We start from the raw sequence: 21,146 nt of genomic DNA, 5'->3' as shown, positions 1-21,146 counted from the left end.
GTCATCAATGGAAATCAAGAAACTTCAACATAGTCTCCTGTCTGCGATAAACTCCCATCATTGTCAAGTATGAACAAAGATTTAGCTTTTTCCCTGTACAAGAGGCTTGCGGAAATGCCTGAGTATCAGTCCAAGAACATATTTTCTCTCTATTAAGTGTGTTCATGGCTCTCTCAGCGCTGTCTTTAGGAAAAGTAATTTAACCCAAGCAGGACCCATGAAGCTCAATTCCATTTGGATGAGACCACTGTTCCAGTACAAATGATGATGCATCAGTTAGATTACTCTGTCTTGACTACAATTACTTTTTCTCCATGTTCCTGGCTGTCCTAAACCATGGACCTAGAATTAAAGGAATGGTTCACCCAAAAATGAAAATTTGCTGATAATGTACTTACCATCAGGCCGTCCAAGGTGTATCCGAGTTTCTTTCTTCATCAAAACAGAATTTTAGATTTTTAGGATTTCATTTCAGGCCTTCTCTTTTAAACAATGCAAATTAATGTACTCCATTTTTTGACGGTCCACAATGCATATTTATGGTACATCAAAATAATCCACACAACCACACAAGTTCTTCTGAACCCAAACGATTGATTATTTTTAGAAACAAAACAATACTTATATACTTTTAAACTATAAATGTTCACTTCTCTACATCTCTGTGATGTGCACTCGTGAGAGGGATGACGTAAAATCGTTGGTAAAGTCACACGCCAAGCACAGTTCACAAACCAAAACAATGTAATAATAATTTCCAAATAATAATAATAAATTAAAAACATTACTGCAGTAAATAACCATCCTTTATTTCGGAGCAATGCCATTGCGTTATCTTGTGCTTTTACTTTAGCAGAAATATATAGGTGCCTGTCAGGAATTCAAGCCACACAAGTTGTAGTTAGTGAAACCAAGTGCGAGAGCAATTACGGAGATTCACAGGATTTACACAGTGAGATCAATGGTGCAGGTGATATCTCACAGAATAGAAGCTTCACAAACTAAAGAAGAGATATCTGGTGAAACAGCAGGTTAAGCACTAAACAGATATCGACAAAGATCAAGAGCAAATACAGACAGGTAAAAAAAAAAAAAACACTGCGAGTCCTTTGTGTGAGACGTGACAGAGAAATGGCATGAAGGTGAGTTATTTATACAGGCAGTGATAAGAGAGTCATTTGAGTGCAGGTGCAGTGAATTAGAAATATGAGGAGCGGATCGCCGAGAGAGGTGTAGCGCCCAAGGGAGGCGTGACAATGACAAATTTTTCACACATACCCGAGCTCGCTGGAAAAACAGCAGGCACAGCCAATAAATTCTGATAATGACCCTTTCTTTCTTTCGATGGTCTGAAATCCATTGAAAATGGGGTAAAATGTTCACTGCACACCTTCCAATATTAGAGAGAATGTAGGGGTGTACTGACATCCAGGTTCAGCACAAGCCAGAGCTTCAATCGCTCATGATCATGTTTAAGCAATCGATGAAAAGTTCATATTTTCCCAGCATGCATTTTCTTTGGGGTTTCTGAAGGTTGAAGCATCCAGGATACACACACCAAACGACCATTTTGAACAATACACTTATACAAATACAAATTTACAGCAAAGGCAATTCAACTTTTGTACAGCGCTGCAAACAATTTTGTAAACAATGACGAACTTCCTTCCTCCTCCTCCATGTTATGTGCGACATTTTCACCGAGCTTATGTCATCCCTCTCATGAGCATGCATCACAGAGATGTACAGAAGTGAATATTTGTAGTTTAAAAGTATATAAGTATTGTTTTGTTTCTAAAAATAATCAATCATTTGGGTTCAGAAGAACTTTATTTGTCGACTGGATTCATGTGAATTATTTTGATGTACCCTAAATATGCATTTTGGACCCTCAAAAAATGGAGTACATTCACTTACATTGTTTAAAAAGGATGAGGCTTGAAATGAAATTCAAAAAATTTTAAGTTCTGTTTTGATGAAGAAAGAAACTCATCTTGGATGGCCTGAGGGTGAGTAAATTATTAGTACATTTTCATTTTTGGGTGAACTATTCCTTTAACTATTCCCTCACTGAACATGGAAAAGTGGAGAGTATGGAGCTGTCAAGTAAATGTTAAAAACAAATGTTTATGTTTTTTTAACCACCACGCAATTGCGTTGAGCCCTGGACGTCGAAAGGGCCCCTACCCCGTGAAGATATCAACGCAAAAACCGCTTGAGGTGACATGTTGTTCTGTGTACACTGGCGAACATGCCATTGTCAGCGCTCTTAGAGTGGTGCACGTTAGAAGCTGCCGGGTTCAGGTCATATATTTTATTTATTTATAGATATAGATATAGATAGGCCTTCCGTGCTTGTCTCACTCACACGCACGATACGCGCGAACGTATGAATTAGGGGCCGTTCACAGCAAACGTGTTTTTGTGGTCTGCTTTTTCATTGTTTTCCTATGTAAACGCTCAGGACGAACGTCCTAGACTGCTGCACCTCGGTGTTTCTTCAGTATGTCACGCAGTGACCGGCACATTTTTAGACACTGTTTCAAGTTAATAAGAACTTCAGGTTTCTAAAACGTATGTCGAGACACCTGCGTTCTGTTTCATTCGTTGCGCTGCGTCAGAACTGTTCGCTTTAGTTCAGGCGTCACATAGATTTATCGTACTGAACCAGTTCAGGTTGCAATGAAGTAACTGTTACGATGCTTAACGGTATTCTAAATTGTTCTTCATCAAGCAAAGTTTCAGCGCTTGATAAGCGGCAATGTTTTTTCCCCTTCTGCTCTAGTCTGCTGAGGGGCCGCCGTGACTTGTGTGTTTCTGTTTACCCTGCTTGTTACTGTAATGAATGTTTACTACAATGCTTACATAAATTATTGCAACAAACCTTTGCAACATGGTGAACAATACACTGCAGCGTAAAGCAAGTAAAGAAAGTAAAGCAAATAAGACAGGATATTATTGTAATAATAATAATATCATACTGAATCATAGGCCTACATGTTATAGCCTAATGATAATCTGGACAACAATAAATAATTAATGGGTTATAATATTAATAAATACCAACTAAATTCCAAAATGTTACTGGGTGTAGGTTTTGCACATCCTGTTTTTTGCATTTCTTGCATTGTTTTGAACATGTTTAATGCACAACAATAACGCTTTGTCGGCATTAAGGGAAATTTAGTCCCTACATATAAACTGATTTTTTTATGTAATTGTTTCATGGGATCAAGGTGGATTCATGAGAGGCTCGAGGGGCGGAGCTGATGGGGCTGAGGACCAAGGTGGAGTTGTAGGGATTGAGGTTCCCTGTGGAGCAGAGAAGGGCCTGTACCGTGAGATTGATGTGAATCCCTCACACAATTGTTTGTTGTTTGTTCTTGATTATCGGTGCTTTGAGATCAATAATCCGTGTAACACAGAGGATAAAAACGGGAGCATGCTGAAAAATGCACACAGTTTAATCGCGATAAAAAAATAGAAAGCGGATGCACGTGGAAAATGCATGCAGTTGAATCGCGATAACAAAATAATGCGGTGTTTAAACCCGATGCGCGCTATAAAATGGCAGATGTTAAGGATTAAAGGCTGAAACAGATATACAAGCGATGCTAAAAATAACTAGCAGGCTACAAACACAGACTCGAGCGAAGTGCCAGCAGCAACAGGTAAAATGCACGCAGCTGAAACAGTAGAAAAGAGGAAAAAACCTGAAACATGCGGTAACATGTCAAAGGATAAAACAATGAACGTATGAAAATAAGAATAAGCAATGCTAAGAAGCCTACAAACACTAAGTTTTGACTGTTCTTTCATGGTCTTTATTATGGACCAAAAAATGGCTGAGTATAATTTATTTCAAGCATAATATCATATATGAAGTCATATTCAAAGACAGTGCATCTGGAAAGTATTCACAGCGCTTCACTTTTTACACATTTTGTTATGTTACAGCCTTATTCCAAAATTGATTAATTTCCTCAATTCTACAAACAATACCCCATAATGACAACGTGAAAGAAGTTTGTTTGAAATCTTTGCAAGTTTATTAAAAATAAAAAAGAAAGAAATCACAAGTACATAAGTATTTACAGCCTTTGCTCAATAGTTTGTTGAAGCACCTTTGGCACCAAGCTTGGTATGCCTATTTTTGGGCAGTTTCTCCCATTCTTCTTTGCAGGACCTCTCAAGCTCCATCAGGTTGGATGGAAGCGTCAGTGCACAGCCATTGTCAGATCTCGCCAGAGATGTTCAGTCGATTTCAAGTCTGGGCTCTGGCTGGGACGCTCAAGGACATTCATTAAGTTGTCCTGTAACCACTCATTTGTTATCTTTGCTGTGTGCTTAGGGTTGTTGTCCTGTTGGAAGATGAACCTTCGCCCCAGTCTGAGGTCCAGTGCGCTAGGGAGCAGGTTTTCATCAAGGATGTCTCTTTACATTGCTGCATTCATCTTTCCCTCAATCCTGACTAGTCTCCCAGTTCCTGCAGCTGAAAAACATACCCACAGCATGATTCTGCCACCACCATGCTTCACTGTAGGGATGGTATTGGCCAGGTGATGAGGTTTCCTCCAGAGAATTTTGTTTCTCATGGTCTGAGAGTCCTTCAGGTGCCTTTTGGAAAACTCCAGGCGTGCTGTCATTTGCCTTTTACTGAGGAGTGGCTTCCGTCTGGCCGCTCTACCATACAGGCCTGATTGGTGGAGTGTTGCAGAGATGGTTATTCTACGGCAGGGGTGCCCACACATTTTTGCATGATGATCTACTTTTAAATGGCCAACTCAATAAGATCTACCAACTAAAAAAAACACAGTTTCATTTTTTTTTTAAATGCTTGTTGGGACTACTGTATGTATCCCTACATGGAATTAATCTTGTAATTAATAAAAAAATATATATATGTAATAATGTTCAATGTTGATATCATTCAGTTTTAAAACTAAACCCAAAACACCTACAGCACAATATATTACAATAATCAGGGCATTTACCTTATTCTGATGATTTGCGCTGAATGGAATCAGACAGAATGGTGTCTGAAACACTGCTAGCTTCACAATTTCACGCTCTGTTCTCAGAAGCCCTTGGAAGGCCCGAACCTAGTTGTCATGGCAACTGAATAATCAAAAATCTCGCTTGGTCAAAATGTACTCGCTCAAGTGCAAGTCAGAAACTAAAAGAAGATATATATATATATATATATATATATATATATATATATATATATAATTTTTTTTTAATTAAAATTTAACGAAAGCATATTTAAATTTCTTGCGATCGACAGGTAGATCGCGATCGACGTATTGGGCACCCCTGTTCTATGGGAAGGTTCTCCACAGAGAAATGCTGGACCTCTGTCAGAGTGACTATCGGGTTCTTGGTCACCTCCCTGACTAAGGCCCTTCTCCCCCAATCGCTCAGTTTGGCCAGGCTGCCAACTCTGGGAAGAGTCCTGGTGGTTCCAAACTTCTTCCATTTATGGTTAATGGAGGCCACTGTGCTCATTGGGACCTTCAATGCTGCAGACATTTTTCTGTACCCTTCCCCAGTTCTAAGTTGGTACTCAAACAAAAAATTATTTACGATACCAGAATTTCTGGAGGTACCTGGGTACCGAGTACCGGGTCTACCTGGTACCCATGCAGAATCGGGAACTTTCGAACGCTCACAACAAGAAAAAAGATGACGACAAGCAAAGTAGCTGCTGCTGCGGAGTCTCAACTGAATCTTGTCGAAAAGAAAAGTGGAAAAAGCCAAGTTTGGAAATTCATAGGTTAGGGAAACATCATAGATCAGCAAAAACCTATTTGTAAACGCTGCTTTCGCAATTTTCTGCCGAAAGGAGGAAACGCATCAAACTTAATAAATCACATGAAAGATAGACACCCGGATTTATTCAAGCAACTAAAGCAGGTGAATTTAAAAGCATATTATCATTTGCATTAGGGCTGAAACGTTTAGTCGACATTATCGACACTGTCGAAAATACAAAATTGATGAGAAAAATGTTCGTTGTTGAATAGTCGTTTGATCTCATTTAACGTAACATGAAATCACAATAAACTGTAGCGATGACTCGTGAGAGCAGCACTGCAGTTCACACCTGACGGAGGAGAAGAATTACACAGATCGGTCCAGATGCACTCTAAACTTTCGCAGTTTATTTTATGTAGATCCCAAAGTATTAGGGAATTATAAAAAAAAAGTACATTCAGAAGCACTCTCGTTGTGGAATAAGGGGAGGTGGAGCTCTTTAAAGGAAACATCCCGGCGTTACATCTTAAATGCAGTTATATTTAATGTGTTATAGCTTTATTAAAGTTCAAATAATACAGAAGCAGCTCATGTTAATAACTATCTGTGCCTCTTCTATAAGTTGCGCGAATGTCCCGATCTAAGGTGGAGAGATTGAAACTGCACCCGGCTGAGAGAGACTCTGCCTCGGGGACGCTCATCCCTCGAGCACTGATGCTTAATGCAGCTAGATTAGAACTTATTCATAATATCTATATATATATATATATATATATATATATATATATATATATATATATATATATATATATATATATATATATATGTCCATGTGCATTTCTTATCATGAATACAAATAGTAAAATGCAGCTTTATTAATAAGAGAGCACTTTGCACATTAGTTTGGAAATTGTTTTTATTCATTCTATTGTATGCTTGTTTATTTATTTTTTTTTTTTAGTGCTTGGTAAAAATGTAAATTAAAAGTTGCAAAAGTTGAAGCAATATACTTATATAAGTGTTCAAAAATACTTCTAAGCATACAATGTTCAGTTTTGTTATAATTAAAAAATAATATATTTAAATGAAAGTGTTGCTCAATGGCATATTTTTGTTCTTAGTTCTGCTGCTAATGTTTTGTTAACTTTGTTATTAAAAGAGTGTTGTGTAGTAACCTGTTTTTGTGTTTTGCTTTGGTACCGAAAATGGTATCGAGTATCGTGAAATTTCACTGGTATTGGTAACGACTACTGAAATTTTGGTACCGTGACAACAGTACCTAGTGCTAGAATGAATTGAGGTTATGATAAAAACTGTTATGTCTTAAAAAAAATACTGCTTATGCAGTTTTAGGCCCTGAATGTCATCGATACCCAGGCTGAATGTGATGTTTTCTCTGTCAGAACAAAAATATTGAGATAAACCAAGCTTACACGCAGTCTATCTTAATCCTTTCCTATACTTAGTTCATTAGATGAGACAACATACTATATAGCAGGGGTCGGTAACCTTTTTGAAATGGAGTGCCAATTTTTAATTTCTAGGTCAATGGCTGTATAATAATAATAATAATAATAATATTATCTGTTTATTATGGGCAAAATAATTTTCAGCACCTGTCTAGATTCAAACTCCCTGTATATCAGATAGTAATAAAAAAATAGGTTTGGTGAATTAACACAGGCAACATTATGAGTCAAAAGAAGCATTTGACTCTTGACAAAAATAGCCTCAATATTCAGGGAGTAATAACTAGGCAGGATAATTTTAACCTACCTAATTTTAACTCCCTTGTTCTTCTGGCTGGATGCTCAAAAAGTAATAAAAATAGGATTGGTGCATTGATTAATGGAACACTAAATGTCCCATAAAGCATTTGTTTGTACTGAAACAGACAGTTTTATTATTCAGGGGGAGTCATTTTTACCCACCTGCCTGGATTCTGCCTCCCTCAATCTTCTGTCTGGATTGTCAGATTGTAATAAAAATAGGTTTGGTATATTAACGCAAGCAACGCTTCGTGTCCCATATTGTATTTTATTATTTTGACATAGTCTTATTATTCACGAGGGCAATAACTGGGCGGAGTCCTTTTGAACCACATGTATAGATTATACCTCCCTCAATCTTCTAGCTGGATGATCAGATAGTCATTAAAAATAGGTTTCCCTCATTCTTCTGTCTAGATGCTCAGAAGGTCATGAAAATAGGTTTGGTGGATTAATAAATGCAACAGTATATGTTCCATAAAGCATGTGTTTGTACTGAAATACTCTTATTTTTCAGGGAGCTAATAAATGGGCAGAGTCATTTTTAACCACCTGCCTGGATTCTACCTCCATTCTTCTGTATGGTCAGATTGTCATAAAAATAGGTTTGGTATATTAACTTAAGCAACGCTTCATGCCCCATACTGTATTTTATTATTTTTACTGGGCGCAGTTATATTTTCCCACCTGCCTGGATTCTACCTCCCTCATTCTTCTGTCTGGGTGCTTACATAGTTTTCAAAATAGGTTTGGTGGATTCAAAAATGCTACAATGTATGTCTTATAGAGTTTTTGACTCTTTTGACATTGTCTTATTATACAGGGGGGTAATAACTGGGAGAGGTCTTATTTGCTCACCTGCCAAGATTCAGTCTCCCTCCATGTTCTGTCTAGATGCTCAGAAAGTCATGAAAATAGGTTTGGTGGATTAATAAATGCAATGGTATAGGTTCCATAAAGCAGGTGTTTGTACTGAAATAGACAGTCTTATTTTTCAGGGAGCTAATAACTGGGAAAAGAGTCATTTTAACCCACCTGTCTGGATTCTACCTCCATCACTCTTCTGGCTGGATGCTCAAATAGTCATAAAAATAGGTTTGGTTTATTAATAAATGCAACAATGTCACATAAAGCACTTCATTGTACTGAAGTAGACAGTCTTGTTATTCAGGGGGGTAATACATGGACAGTCATTTTTAACCACCTGCCTGGAATCTACCTCCTTCATTCTTCTGTCTGGATGCTCAGATTGTTATAAAAATTGCTTTGATATATTAAAACAAGCAACACTACATGTCCCATACTGCATTTGATTATTTTTACTGGGCGGAGTTATATTTTCCCACATGCCTGGATTCTACCTCCCTCATTTTTCTGTCTGGTTGCTTACATAGTTTTCAAAATTAGTTAATTATCATTATCGTATTGCCAGGTTATAGTAACCAGTAGCCACAATTGTTTACATTATCATAAATATTTAACATGTATGTGAGTCTTCATAGACTGTAAGAGAGATAACACAATCTATGACTTTGTGTAGAGGAGGTTCTTTAGAGAGATCAAAGAGGTCGTAATAGTCCCTCTCAAAGAAGTGTTGTCTAGAACGTTTATCATGGTAAACACACTTAAATATATAATCGCAGATAGTTATTCTGAATAATGCTTTTTTTTTTTTGTATAAAAAACATGTCTCACCAGTGCAAACTCAACCAAACTAATCTACCAAAATCACACAATCACATTGTGACTCACAATTCATCATTTTCTCAAATACATATCCAGTATAAAAAAGGCACACAATTTTTCAACTATTAATATTTTTAATGATTAAAAAAATTAAAAGGTTTTGCTGACATCACTAAGGAGAATGTTTGCCAAATCTTTAACGATGCCAGGATGTAACAAGATAGTTGAAGTTGTAAATATATCAAATGTGATGTGTTGTAAATATATTTTTATGTGCTAAATCTATAATCTTTGCTTAATAAAATCAGTTATATTTCAATGTTACAATAAAGATGATTTTCATATGTTAAGAGCATTTTAGCGACACAAGGAATGCAATATGTCAAGGTGGTCAAGTGATTCACTGCCTTGCCCAAAACAACAAGATGGCACATCTAGCTGTGTCTTTGTATGGGAAACACAATTTAGAATAGTTGTGGTGTATATGGTCTGCTGATGTCTAATATACTGTATGTTTGGATTTCTCTATATGATCAAATTGCTTATTTTCTTCTTTTTTAGTTTGCTGAATCAGTACTCAGAGAGGAGCCAAGTGTTTTCTTAAATACGGCAAAGGGAGTGGAAGAATTAAGGAACAAAATAGCTGGAACTCTTCTCCATAACAGTGGTATGTTTAATGTAATTGCAAAGTCTTTTCAAAAACTTTGATTTTCCAGTATGTTTAGATTTGTTTAGCAGAACTTCACCTGTGCCATTTGGATTTAAAAGGGTGCACAATTTATTTTACAATGCATAGTGTACATTGATAGAATTAGTGCATTCATGTTATCCTTCTCACTTTAATTGATTCAGCCGTGCCATGGCTATAGGGAGGAAAGTGGTGATAATAACTGGCTAATAGGGGTGGGCAATATGACCACAATCTTATATCATGATATATATCACTGTATATTTTTCAAAAAAATTGATTTATATATTAAATAACCTTATTGTAATTATTGTTATTTAACTGCTGTCAGTTCTCACACACCTTACAGTCGAGCTGATCCCACAAAAGCTCAATGGGGTTAAGATCCATAACACTTGTTTACAATTTTTCGTTGTCCAATGTCTGTGTTTCTTTGCCCACTCTAACAATTTATTTTGGTTTTCTGTTTCAAAAGTGGCTTTTTCTTTGCTATTCTTCCCATAAGGCCTGCACCCCTGAGTCTTCTCTTTACTGTTGTACATGAAACTGGTGTTGAGCAGGTAGATTTCAATGAAGCTGTCAGCTGAGGACATGTGAGGCATCTATTTCTCAAACTAGAGACTCTGCTGTACTTATTCTCTTGTTTAGTTATACATCTGGCCTTCCACATCTCTTTCTGTCCTTGTTAGAGCCAGTTGTCCTTAGTCTTTGAAGACCATAGTGTACACTTTTGTATGAAATCTTCTGTTTTTTGTCAATTTCAAGCAATGTATAGCTGTCATTCCACAAAGCAATGATTGACTGGTGAGTGTCTAGAGACAGCAGTTTCTTTTTTTGCCATTTTTGACCTAATATTGATCATAAGACATGCCAGTCTATTGCACACTGTGACAACTCAAAAACAAACACAAAGACAATGTTAAGCTTCATTTAACTAACCAAATAGCTTTCAGCTGTGTTTGATATAATAGCAAGTGATTTTCAAGAACCAAATGAGCAATTTAGCATGATTACTCAAGGATAAGGTGTTGGAGTGATGGCTGCTGGAAATGGGGCCTGTCTAGATTTAATTACATTACATTTATTCCTTTGGCAGACGCTTTTATCCAAAGCGAATACAAAAAATACAAAAGAGGAATACATTATATCAAAATACATTTGATCAAAAATGACTTTTTTCAAATAGTGATGGTGCTGTTTTTTACATCACTAATGTCCTGACTTTACTGTGTGATCATTTAAATGCCCCTTTGGTTAATGTAAAGTACCAATTTCCTTCCGAAACAGCAAAATCTGTACATTATTCCAAACTTTTGGATACCAGTATATATGTTATCTTTGAAATACTTGTTGTTTGAAGCATTACACATTGAATATCATATGTATTTTAAAATTAAGGTCCTCCCTACTGATTTATTACACTTTTTAGTCTCTTTAACTTGAATTTCTTTCGTCACACCTAGACTAAAAATTTGAAAACGTCTCTGAAAACATTCCCCTTCTGTCACTCACTCGACGTTGTGTCGATTGTAGTGACACAAGTGGTCCCTATTCAATAGCGCCACCTACACTGAACCGTGTTACGTGATCTGCTGATGCTGGTGCAGCAAGCTATAGCATGCCAAGAAGCATGAGCATCAGACTGTATGTAATCCTCCCCAACACCCCACTAAGACATCATATAGTTTTTATTAGATTCCTGGCATCCGACCAAGGATTCTCTTGGGTAGTGGGAACAAGCGACCTGTCAAGCATGGGAGCAGGCCGTGCCAGCCGCAGCCTTTTCTCCCTCTATGTTTCCCCTCATATAGTGTTAGATGTTAGATTTACCGATATAACACGCATCGGGGAAGGCGTTCTTTTCCAACTCCTATTCTTTCAGGGGGAAAAGACCCCGCAGAGAACACATCCTGCCCAAACTGGGGGGGAGCTTAACTAATAAACTAACGTTTTTTTTTTGTTTTTGCATCAAGCTAAATGCATCCTTCCAGAATGAATACACCAAATTACATTGAAATAAAACAAGTGTTCAGCTGTTTCTATCTCTGACATTTGACAGAGATTTCAGTCCCCAACAATAAATGTTATTCTTAAAAATTATTTAGTTGGATAAATATGATTCATAAGTACACCTCTTTACATTAAGGGGCAACAGGAAATTAACAGAAATTGGTTCTAATTTCACTCACTTCTTTCTTCTCCAAATTATGAAAAATGTTAGATCTCTTTACAGGACCTGGAAAACATTGTTGTTGTAAACCATCTCTCAAAAATCTGTTAGAAAATGTATAAAGTTTACTTCCCCTTCTGTCGCTCTCTCCACGTTGTGTCGGAGAAGCGACACTAGGGGTCTCTCTTGAGCGCCGATATTCACCTCTGATCTATTGAAAAGGGCCAATGGGAGTTGGCAGTCAGTATTTGCATACCCCGCCCCCGGACATACGGGTATTTAAGCGGGGCAAATACGGGAGTTCATTCAGAAAATTTCTTCGGAGCCGATGGTCTGTCTGCAGTTGCTGCGAGTTTACACACCACTATAAAACATTCCTGTTTCCTCTGACGATCTGCATGCTGTTGGATCTTGACGGCGCACAACAGCGGCTTTCTCCTTCACTTTGCACGGCGTGCATTGTTGCCCCTGAGCGCTTCGACAGCACAGACACACATACACACTGTGTATATTAAAAGAGTTATTTTCCTTAAAAGAGTAAATTTCTCTAAAAAGAGCAAACACAGCGGCGTTGAACGTCCTTTTCAGGACGCGTCTTTCTGAAGATGCCTTTCTGCCCCTGTGTAGTTTTTGGAGGCGGTGATTTCTCCCCACCTCTGACGGTCATAAAAACCGCCTGGTGTACCTGGGTTGCGAAACACACAGGCAGCGTTTTTATGAATGGTCTATGTTTTCAGTACGAAAACATAGCCATGACAGCATTGCGGTCGTAGGCTTTCTCTTGTAGTGAGAGAGAGCAGCTTCAGCCGCCCAGCGCTCGCCTCCTTCCCACGGGATTGAGGCAGGCGCCGCTGGCGATGAAAACGATCTGGGGTCAATGACGGGCTGCATTTCGCCAGGTGAACCCCTTGAAACCCCCGCCTCCCGGCACGCTTGCTGTTTTCCGTCCGGGCTCGGGATGAGCATGCTCTCCAATGGGTTATGTTTTCAGCCTGAGAACATAGCTGCAGCAGCGTTGCGATCTCTGCTTTCTTGTGAGGAAGAAAGCCACTTCAGCCGCCCTCCGCTCCTCGCCTCCTTCCTACGGGATTGACGCAGGCGCCGCGAGCGATGAAGATGATCCCGGGATAATGGCGGGCTGCGTTTCACCGGTAAAAACCGCTTGAAACCCCCCCCCCCTGCACGCTTGCTTGCTCCCCTCACGAGCTCGGGATAAGCGCGGTCCGCCTAACGGCCGAATGGACTGGATCTGGTCATAGTACAAGAGGTAGACAAAGCACGCTTTCTCAAAACTCTCCAGTCTCCCAGATCCATTCGGCGACACCACCTGACGACTCCACCCAGCAGTCCTCAGTGGTGAAGAAACAGACGGAGGCCAGGTCACACGTCCTGCCCCGCCGCAAACCTGCTGCCAGGGGCCATGCCCTGTCTGCTCGCCGAGGGCGTCCTCCTGCGGCTTTCAAGGAAGAAAGGAAGTGGTGCTCCGCCTCAACGAACGAGAGCAGGCCTAGCTCTCAGCCCCGCGTTGAGCTCCCCGCAGAAAGGGGATGCCCCCTCGTCTCACGGACCCCCTCGAGGACCCGGAAGGCTCCCAGGCGCTCCTGAGACGACCGACCCAGAGCTCCGTTAGCTCCGGAGGTGGTAAGACCTCTCCGTTCCCCGGTGGAGGGCCGGGAGGAGAATCCTTTGTTTTTACATTTTCCACATTCTCAATAATAGAGCTATTTCCTTTGCCTCTGGGTCACCTGGCCCGCAAATGCCGTTCTCACGGCAATCTGCTTTCAGATTACGACAGTCCCGGTACACCGGACGCGGCGATCCCGCCTTCCGCCTGCCCAGGACTGTCCCCCAGCCGGCCGGTTCAGACAAGTCCAGAGGACGCCAGCATCAGACCTCCTCCTCAGTCACGAACCCGCCCCCTGCCGGGTGCGCGGAGCAAGGTAAGTGCTTTGAGTCTATTCTCAGCACCTCAGCCTCAGGCCGCAACGAAGCCGCCCGACGCTGCATTACCTGTTCCGCCCCGCTGCGAGGCCCCGCCGGGTACGTCCAAAATACTCGTCCCTTTGGTGCCCCTAGCGTAGAGCAGGGAAGCGTGGCTTTCGCTTCCCAACGCATCACGCTGGCTGCACCGGACCATTCGACTCGGTTACGCAATTCAGTTTGCTCGGCTCCCGCCCCCCTTCAGGGGCGTCCGCGGAAATCACGACCCTCTTAGCCAAGGGCGCGGTAGAGCCCGTCCCTCCAACCGAAATGAGGAAGGGTTTCTACAGCCCTTACTTCATTGTACCCAAGAAAGGCGGCGGCTTACGACCAATCCTGGACTTGCGAGTTTTCAATCGGGCCTTGTTAAAACTCCCGTTCAAAATGCTCACGCAGAGAAATATTCTGGCTGGCGTTCAGCATCTAGATTGGTTCGCAGCGGTAGACCTGAAGGACGCGTACTTCCATGTCTCAATTCTGCCACGACACCGACCCTTCTTACGGTTCGCGTTCGACGGCCAGGTGTTCCAGTACAAAGTCCTCCCCTTCAGCCTGTCTCTGTCCCCTCGCGTTTTTACGAAAGTCGCAGAGGCGGCCCTTGCCCCGCTAAGAGTAGCCGGCATTCGCATTTCTCAACTACCTCGACGACTGGATCATCCTAGCACACTCTCGAGAGTTACTATGCACACACAGAGAACAGGTGCTCTGGCACCTCAGCCGTTTGGGGCTTCAGGTCAACTGGGAAAAGAGCAAGCTCACTCCGGTTCAGAGCATCTCTTTTCTCGGGTTGGAGTTAGACTCAGTCTCAATGACAGCACGTCTCACGAGCGAGCGTGCTCAGTCGGTGCTGGACTGCCTCGCTTCCCTCAAGCCAGGCACAGTGGTCCCTCTAAAACTTTTCCAGAGGCTCCTGGGGCATATGGCGTCCTCCGCGGCGGTCGCGCCACTGGGGTTGATGCATGTGAGACCACTCCAGCACTGGCTCCAGACTCGAGTCCCGAGACAAGCATGGCACCACGGCACGCATCGGGTAAGGATCACCCCCGCCTGCCTCAAAACACTCCGACCCTGGACAGACCTCTGCTTTCTACGGGCAGGAGTGCCCCTGCAGCAGGTGTCCCGACGCGTCCTGGTCACAACCGACGCCTCCCGGTCCGGGCAGCGGGCACGCAGCAGCGGGCCGTTGGAAAGGGGCCCCGCTGCGTTGGCACATCAATTGCCTGGAGTTGTTGACCGTCCTTCTTTCTCTCAGGAAGTTCCTCCCGTTAGTTCGGGACAAACATGTCCTCGTGAGATCGGACAGCACCACAGTGCATAAATCGCCAAGGCGGCGTACGCGCCCACCACATGTCACAACTCGCCCGCCGTCTCCTCCTATGGAGCCAGCAGCGACTCAAGTCGCTGCGCGCCACTCACATCCCCTGCAAGCTCAACGTCGTAGCGGACGCGCTATCACGACAACGCCTGCCCGGCGGGGAGTGGAGGCTTCACCCCCAGTCGGTCCAGCTGATTTGGGAACGGTTCGGCAAGGCCCAGGTAGACCTGTTTGCCTCCCAGGAAACCTCCCACTGCCCGCTCTGGTACGCCCTAACAGAGGCTCCCTCGGGACAGACGTGCTGGCACGCAGCTGGCCCTCGGGGCTGCGCAAGTACGCATTTCCCCCAGTGAGCCTTCTTGCACCGGTGCTGTGCAAGGTCAGGGAGGACGAGGAGCAAGTCACGTTAGTGGCCCCCTACTGGCCCACTCGGACTTGGTTCTCGGAACTCAGGCTTCTCGCGACAGCTCCTCCCTGGCGAATTCCCCTGAGAAAGGACCTCCTCTCTCAGGGACGGGGCACGCTCTGGCACCCACGCCCAGACCTCTGGAACCTCCACGTCTGGTCCCTGGACGGGATGTGGAAGAGCTAGCCGGCTTACCGGCGACTGTTGTGAATACAATCAACCAAGCCAGTGCCCCTTCTACCAGGCACCTTCACACCCTAAAGTGGCGCTTGTTCGCAGATTGGTGTTCTTCCCAAACTGAAGACCTGCAGAGATGCGCTATCAAGTCAGTGCTCCTGTTCCTACAGGAGAGGCTGGACAGGAGGCTGTCCCCGTCCACCCTCAAGGTTTATGTTGCCGCCATTGCCGCCCACCACGATCCTGTAGACGGCAAGTCTTTGGGCAAGCACAACCTGATCCTCAGGTTCCTGAGAGGCGCCCGGAGGTTGAATCCCTCCCGGCCAGGCCTAGTTCCCTCCTGGGATCTCTCGGTAGTCTTGGGGACTCCAGAGACCTCCCTTCGAGCCGCTTGAATCAATTGGACTCAGGGCCCTCTCTCTAAGACGGCCCTGCTGATCGCTGCCGCCTCCATCAAGAGGGTCGGGGACCTGCAAGCATTCTCTGTCAGCGACACTTGCCTGGAGTTCGGTCCGGCAGATACGTCTGTGATCCTAAGACCGTGACCGGGCTATGTGCCCAAGGTTCCTACCACACCATTCTGAGATCAGGTAGTGAACCTGCAAGCGCTGCCCCAGGAGGAGGCAGACCCAGCCCTTTTGTTGCTGTGTCCAGTGCGCGCCCTGCGCATTTACCTGGACCGCACACAGAGCACCAGACGCTCTGAGCAGCTCTTTGTCTGCTTTGGGGGACGGCAGAAAGGGAATTCCGTCTCCAAACAGAGGCTCGCCCACTGGGATGTCGATGCCATCACACTGGCTTATCACACCCAGGCCGTGCCCCTACCCTTGCAGGTCCGAGCTCACTCAACAAGGGGTGTTGCGTCCTCGTGGGCACTGGCCAAGGGCACCTCCCTAGCAGACATCTGTAGAGCCGCGGGTTGGGAAACACCCAACACATTCGCAAGGTTTTACAACCTCCGCGTTGAGTCGGTTGTGTCTCATGTTTTCTCAGGTCCGAGCCCGTAGAACTCGGTAACACGTAGACCGACTGGCCGGGTGGATCGCTTGCTCCAGCGCCCTTTCCTGTCGTCGAGGTAAAGTAGTGCGCCTTCTTCCCAGGGCGCCCCACTCCGAGTCGGGACCCTGGTCGATTCCGCCCCAGCCCTCCGGGTCCACGGTTCAGCGGAGGAACTCGCCGACCCAAGCCACTGCGGGTACCCTGGTGGCCACCCTGTACTGGTATAGGGGCTCCACAGGTAAAATAAGAAGGCCTCCTGTTCGGACTCCCCCTGTGTGTAATTCCACGGTTCTGTCCCCTTATGAGCGGACCCCCGTGTCTCCCTTAGGCAGTTACAGCTGCCCCGGTCGCCGTGCTGTAGCAACTCCCCCCTTTCAAGGCTGGATCTACCACCGCGCCATACTTTCCACACGAGCCCTGGTTCGTTTGGTTACGTATGTAACCTCCGTTCCCAGAGGGAGGGAACGACACGTTGTGTCTTTCCTCTGCCATGTCGCTGAACCGAGCCACTGTTGTGGCCGGACCATTTCCGGCTCCTCAGAAAAATCCTGAATGAACTCCCGTATTTGCCCCGCTTAAATACCCGTATGTCCGGGGGCGGGGTATGCAAATACTGACTGCCAACTCCCATTGGCCCTTTTCAATAGATCAGAGGTGAATATCGGCGCTCAAGGGAGACCCCTAGTGTCGCTTCTCCGACACAACGTGTCGTTCCCTCCCTCGGGGAACGGAGGTTACATAACGTAACCAAACGATTTTCTATCATGAGATCAAAGTCCTGCGATGGACTGGCGACCTGTCCATGGTGTCCCCCGCCTTTCGCCCAATGTTAGCTGGGATAGGCTCCAGCCCCCCGCGACCCTGTACACAGGATAAGCGGTTGACGATGGATGGATGGATGGATGGAGATCAAAGTCACATTGTAACAGAAAACTTATGCCAACACATTTTATAAATACAGCTGAAGGAATCTCAAACCAGAATGAGGACTCAATATTAAAAAACTATTGCAACAATTTAAGCTTAATAGCCCCATTCATAATGTCAAAGTCAATCTTCTTAAGACCTCCGTCTTCATAATCTTTGATCATATCACTTTTACGTATATAATGACTTTTCCTTTTCCATATAAAATCAAAATTAAATGTATTTATTTCTTTTAGCTTTTTAGCAGAAGCTGCTATTGAGAAACACAGATAAATGAATCAAGAAAGACTCTACTTTCGTCAATAAAATTCTTCAGAATAGCGTTATGTCTCTCTGCAGCCAAGTATTCATAATTAATTTACATTTCTCTACAGTTTTATCAAAAAAAATTCTAAATTATCCACTGACTTAGAAATCCAGATACCTAAATATTTAACTTTGTGTCACTGTTTGAGCTAGCAAAAGCAGCAGATGAGATTAGATCGAGCGGGAGACTTTGGGGAATTGTCTTGCGCATGCTGTCAGGCACGTCCTCGCATGCAAGATCTTGTATTGCGCGCGGAGGAGATGTCATGCGCATGTGGGATCTTCCTGTTTCCTCGTGCGGCAATGATGTGAGGAGGGTTTAAAATGTGCGTGCGAGTTCTTCCTTTTCCTCGAGTGGCTTTAATCTATTGCGCGTGCGAGCATCAATTACGCGCACGGATTAATGGCGTTGAAATGCCTTCATACGGGGGGGATCACCAAACTAGATTGTGCAGCCTTAAAGCCCAGGGAACCCCCGGCCAGTCAAGGGCCCCCTGGTAGTCAAGGGCCCCTGGGCACTGGCCCCACTGGCCCGGTCGGTAATCCGTCCCTGCCTTTAACCATTACATTTTCTTTTCTAAATCCGCTGACACTTCATAACTTTCGTTTAAACTTTCATACCTGATCGATTGCCTAATGTAATTATAGAAACCATAACGTCATGTGTTACTTTTGTTTGTTTGTTACTTGCAATACAACTTTTACATTTTTTAAATTTCAGCCAATGATTGAAAATTAGATGTGACATAGACTCGCTGAAAACAAAGACACATTTCTTGTAATCTAAACATTTTCAAATGTATGTCCCATTCTACAATACCGGTAAGTCTAATCAGGTACTGTGTGTCCTGATTCTTAGGAATCTACTGAATTATCTAAAATGACAAAACAGCAGTGATATCTAAAGAGCAAAAGAAGCAGTTAGACTACTATGTAGGCCTGAGAGAACGTGGAGGCCCTGCATTACTTAAATATGAGGACTGGCATACAATTAAAGAACTGAACGTGGTACCACATGGCACAATGAAACATAGTTTGGCTTACATTCCAAATGCTGAAAAATGATAGGTACTGTACATAAAAATAAATCAAAATTAAAACGTGAACTGAAACAGGACACTCCTAATTTTATAGGATCTACCTTGTGCATACCATCCCATTGTTATGCTAGATATTTTGTTGAAGTCAGGAATTCTAGCCAAGATATAGCGAGAAGGGGGATGAAACACCCACAGTCCCGGGGATGAAAAGACAGGAAATTTGCACATCTACAGGGATTTTTTGTCCAGTAACTCAGCAAATATATCATTTTCAAATGCAAATCTTATTTTCGAGAAACATTTTTACATTTCTATTGTAAATTGTCTTCACCGTGTCTTGTCATGTGCTGTAACTGTCACTTATTTGCAATAAGGGTTTTGCTGATACTGAAAGTCAGTGGGTTGCTCTCTCTTAACCCACTCTACAGTACACAGGGATTTGTGTGCATTTAAAATGTTAGTGGATCAATATGAACCCATCTTTATCACTTGTTTGTTGACATGCTCCCAGTTTGTACTGTATTTTGCTTCTTGTATAATGATACAGGTCATGTACTGTAGGGCAGTGATTACATGTACACCCAAATGAGTACCCAATGTGTATAAATTGTTGTAGTTTAAAAGTGAATCATTGTAATAATGGCCACTTTAAAATTATTATTGACGATGCTGCTGAACGAAGTCCAGAATACTTGGGCTTTACCGTTGGGGCTGTGGGGGTAGAGAAGACAAAAAAAGGTTGGGAAACACTGATGTCTGTGTTCTAAACATTCTAAAGAAGAGAGCTTCTATTGATTGCACTGATTTTTGTCCATTGTTACTAGGTAATAATTATGTTTTTCTCCGCAAAGCAGCAGAAAAAGTTAAAACAGAGTGAAGGTTGTTTTCTGATCAAATTTAGCGACATAGACTTAACAGTTCAGTCAAGTTGAGAAAAAGTATCGACAGCTGTCTGGACAGGTGGGACATTTGTATGTTTATGTAGGGTATAATTTGATAAATGCATAAAGTTGAGGACAGTTCTGTACAAACATAGTATTAAAGAATAAATCATATATTGTTTTGGCACTGATAAACTGTTATAGCATTTGCCGCTTTTATGTTTATCACCAGAATGTTACAAATCTGTCTCTATGTTTGTTTCTTCAGGACCTGAGTTATCACATTAGCTCAATTGTGAAAGGGGATCATGGAAAGGAGAATTATATGTTTTGTGGATTTGTGCTTTGTATGTATGTGTAATAGTTCACTCAATCATCCATGGAAATTATGACAAGCATCCACAACCAACTTTTGACAATCTCACATTAATGTTATGGATGAACAATGATTTTGGTTTTCACCTAAAAGAGTACAAAATTCGACTTGCTTGAGAAAATGCGATGACCATTGACTTCCATTTGTGAAACTAGACCGGTATTATCCCTCTAAATAATTTTTATATTAAAGTGTTGCTTTTGGTAAGTGGTCACATCATCTATAAAATAAGGTTGCCATGTTAGTTCTTGGTATTTTAAACTGTGAAAAATTACTTGACTGATCCGTAACACAGTTGACATATAAAGCAGTTAAAATTTCAAATTTTTGAAAAAATATCTGAAACCAGGTTATCCTGAGTTTGCCTTAGCACCCTTTAAATTCAATATATTTGGTTTATGTAAGATCATGTTTGAGATTTAGTGGAAAATTCAACTTGTACCCCTAATTAGAAATGGACCTATATATGCTGATGTAAAAAGGACTGGTGTATACTGTCGATAGGCCTATTTACCTTATACTTAGATGGCCTTTGGAAAATTAACTAGACACATAAACAGATGCACACTTTATCTACCCTGTACAGTACGAAAATGACCATGGTTTTGCTACAGTAACCATAGATTTGCCATTGTATTAGTAGTAAAACCATAGTAACCACAAAATTAA

Source organism: Xyrauchen texanus, chromosome 3 (genome assembly GCF_025860055.1).
Source record: "Xyrauchen texanus isolate HMW12.3.18 chromosome 3, RBS_HiC_50CHRs, whole genome shotgun sequence".
NCBI classification, from domain to species: domain Eukaryota; kingdom Metazoa; phylum Chordata; class Actinopteri; order Cypriniformes; family Catostomidae; genus Xyrauchen; species Xyrauchen texanus.
The sequence above is the reverse complement of the archived record's forward strand: the minus strand, read 5'-3'. Positions refer to the sequence as shown.